Below are 4382 nucleotides of genomic sequence, written 5' to 3' on the forward strand. Positions count from 1 at the left end.
CGTCACCTGCACTTCACGTCATCACGGACCACTGACCATCGAAGTCCCTGTGTCACCATCTACATCTGCTTGCACTGTCCCCGTCTGTCTTTGTTTACTAACTGTTCATTAAAGACCCTTGAGTACTCGCTATTGCTTCCGCTTCTGTTCTATCATGACATACACAAACAATTGGAATAGGATACAAAAACATAGCGAAGGCACTAAATGTTCCTAGAGACACCGTTGGAAACATAGTTCGCAAGTTCAAAGTTAACTGAGATGTAAAGTCCAGGTTCATTTAGAGTAGACCTTCTCAGTATTTTGTTCCAATCAACTCCATTTGCTAATTAGCAAAGTTCCTGGGTGGAATAAACATATGGCAGGACTTTTTTACTTTCTGACCCCTGGCCTTTACACCTCTGAAAGTTAAAGGAACAGTGGTTACACTACCTAAATGGGGCAGAAAAAAGGAAGCTATCAATGGCTGCAACCAGATTGGCCTGAGAAGGCAGGTTCAGAAAAGGTTTCAGCTTGCACAGTAATGCGTGTGCTAAACGCATGTCAGAACTCCAAGACTACAACACTACTGACCCAAAAGCACAAGAAAAGGGTTAAAATCATATAAATAAGCCACAGAAGTTTTGGGATTCTGTTCTGTGGAGCGATGAAACAAAACTGGAAATTTTCAGCCCTATGGATCAGCGGTATGTCTGGGGGAAGAAGAATGAAGCATATGCTGAAAAGAACCCTCTGTCTACAGTTAAGAATGGTGGGGCTCGGTGATGCTCTGCGGCTGCTTTGCATCCTCTGGCTCTGGAAACCTGCAGCGTGTGGAAGGCAAGGTGGATTCATTTAAGTATCAGGAAATTCTAGGAAAAAAACATCATGCCGTCAGTGAGGAAGCTGAAGCTTGGGCGTCATTGGACCTTCCAACAGGACAATGATCCAAGCATACCCCAAATTCCACCAAGGCCTGGTTGCAGAAGAAGTCCTGGAATATTATACAGTTGCAATCACAGTCACCTGACTAGAACGCCATAGAACATATCTGGTGGGATTTGAAGAAGGCGGTTTCAGCACACAAACTCAAGAACATTACTGAACTGGAGTTGCTCATGAGGAATGGGCTAAGATTCCTCAGAAACACTGCCAGAAGCTGGTGTCTGGTTAATACATCTCGTTTGCAGCAGGTCATGACAGCAAAAGGCTGTTCTACTAAGTACTAAATATGTTTTTCATGAAGGGGCTGAATAATCTTGAGACTGCATGAGTCATTAAAAGTTGCATTTTCAGTTGAATTTGGGGAAACCACTTGAAAAATTAGTTGTGTTGAGCTATTTCAATTTAGTTTGATTTGTTCATTGCAAACAGCTGAATGTCTCCAAATATTGTCAATATACTTGATTTGCAAAGGGGGTTGAATAATTTAATTGAATAAAAAAACAACAGTATAAATACTGCAATAGTCCATGAAATAAGGATGGTCTATTTCATGGTGACTTTAATTATTGTTCTGGATGACTATAGGTAATTAGTAAAACGAAGTTTACAGAATGTGTTTTAATGAAAGACACTTCGTACTGACTATAAAGCTAGTGCATAACATACAGCTTTCAGACATACTATAAAACGTTGTAAAACATAAAAGGGCTTTAGGTAAGTGTTTTGAAGAAGACCACACACAGGTTTTGTTAACTCAAAAATCTCTAGCACTGGCCAAAAGCTTTAATTCCTGATAGCTGCTGTCAGATATATTTGTGCACAATAAACATTATCAGCCTTCCTGCAAAGAGAAGCCGAATATGCTTGCTTGTTCATGTCTATACACGTTTAGGTTTAATCTGTAAGACTGGAGAAACTGGAAGATGCAGAGCCGTCTGGACTGAGGAACGACTGCTCTCAGAGAAAACAAAGGACATTTTTGGAAATTAACAAAATTAGCATTTCCACCAGAGATGCGATCACACTGAGTCAATCACCGTCTTAAATTACATTTCTTTCCCCTCCACCCCCTCTTTCCCCCTTTCTCCCCATGCTACAGATAACCTGAAATTCACCCAAAAATCTATATGGGTTATTGTGAACAATTATCATACAACACTATACATGTTTGGTATCATTTGAAATGTCCCAGTGCGACTGGTACAAATGTCTTATTCCCACAGAAGTAAACCAAACGGTAATACAGATTTTAAGAGTTTAGATATATTTTGCTTTCTGTAGAGGGTGGATACTCTGCCAATTGGTCTTTGTCTTCTGTCCTCAGTAAGGTGTAAACTACCCAGATCTGGAAACTTGAGTAATGCAAATTCCCATTGTTAGCTGATGTCTCCATTTGAAAGAGGTTTCTGTCTTGGTCTGAGTATTTAAAGAGATGTTGCAGGAGGCTCAAAGCGTGATTTGTAGTCAGATCAGGCCATAATGCTGAATGTCCTCAAACACTCAGCATTATGTATTTTTTTCTAAAGTCAGGTATGCATCTTTTACTTTTTGTTCCAGAGCATTTAATGTTTTGAGTAACACTTTATTTCGATAGTCCACTTTAGACATTCTACTATTAACTTTGCAACTATATGTCAACTAACTGTCAGTGTCATTAAAGTGTTAGTAGACTATGTGCTTAATATCTGCTAACACTTTATGTTGATGGTCCCCCAACATATATTCAACTATAAGTAACTTGGCAACTACAAGTCAACTGATTCTACTAACCCGAACCCTAATACCATATCCTAACAGTCTATTGACAGTCTACAGTCTACTAATACTCTAATGAGAGTTAGTTGACATGTAGTTGCAAAGTTACTTATAGTTAGAATGTCTAAAGTGGACTATCGAAATAAAATGGAACCATGTTTTGTATTGATTTTCTTTTAATTGATGGCATGATACATTTACCGGACTATTAATACATTGTTACATTTGGATTTATTATGACTTACTCATGAATGCTTCATTGTTGACACGACACAGGACTCATGGTAGCGTTCCTTTTTTTTCTCTGGGCAATTGATTTTCCAGATTTCCCAAACAGTCAGAAGGGTGCTTCATCAGAGAAAATAACTTTGCACCAGTCTTCTGCTGTCCAATCCTGTACTACCTGCAGAAGTTCAGTCGGTCCTTAGTGTTTTTCTTGGAGAGAAGTGGCTTCTTTGCTGCCCTTCTCCAAAAGTCCTGGCTGCCAATATTGAACAAGCTCTGCACTGGTGGCACAATTCAAGAGACGGTCCTTGGTGCTTGCTGGACACTATGGGACGTTCACTGAAGCCTTCTTCTCTGCAGTTGAACCTCTCACCTTAAAGTTCTCGATGATCCGGTAAATGGTTCTTTCAGGTGCAATATTCTTTCCAGCAATTTCCTTACATGTGAGGACATTTTGATGCAAAGTGATCTTTCTTTCAAGGTAACCACTTCTATAACACAAGAACACAATGATTGGAAGACCCATCCTTATCAATTTATCTTATTTTGCAATATATATATATATATATATATATATATATATATATATATATATATATATATATATGAGAGATATAACTAAAATAATTACAGCATAGGCCTATGTAAAGTTTAAAAAAATAATTAATACATTTTGTGGAATTTATCAGTTTACGGAAGAGTACGGAAGAGGATTAGGGCCAGGCAATAATAAAAAAATAAAACCATCTCGAGATTAAAGTCATTATAATGCGAGATTAAACTCGTTAAAAAAAAGTCGAAATACAATCTTGAGAATAAACTCATTAAATATCGAGAATAAAGTCGTTGTGTTGCGAGAAAAAACTCGTTAAATTCCGAGAAAAAGTCGAAATACAAGCTTAAGAATAAACTCATTAAATATCGAGAATAAAGTCGTTGTGTTTCGAGAATTTTTTTTTAAATTTCGAGAAAAAAAGTCGAAATACAATCTCGAGAATAAACTCATTAAATATCGAGAATTAAGTCGTTGTGTTGCGAGAATAAATTGTGTTTCGAGAAAAAAAGTCGAAATGAAATGTAGAGAATAACGCATTCGATCAGTGTTCATTGCATACTGATATCAACCTCATCACATTCTTTAGAATAACTTTTGTGTTCAACAGAAAAAAGAAACTAAAAAAAGTAAGTGATGACAGATTTTTTTATTATTGCCTGGCCCTAATCCTCTTCCGTAATTTTTTTATTAATAATGTTAAAGGGATAGTTAAAAAAAAAATCTGTCATCACTTACTTTTTTTAGTTTCTTTTTTCTGTTGAACACAAAAGTTATTCTAAAGAATGTTGGTAACCGAACAGCTAACTGCACTTTGACTTAGAAGGAAAAAGAATACTATGGAAGTCATTGGCTACCATCAACTGTCTGGTTACCAACATTCTTTAAACTATCTTATTTTGTGTTCAACAGAAGATAGAAACTC

The sequence above is a fragment of the Phoxinus phoxinus genome, assembly GCF_949152265.1.
Source record: "Phoxinus phoxinus genome assembly, chromosome: 2".
In the NCBI taxonomy this organism is placed as follows: domain Eukaryota; kingdom Metazoa; phylum Chordata; class Actinopteri; order Cypriniformes; family Leuciscidae; genus Phoxinus; species Phoxinus phoxinus.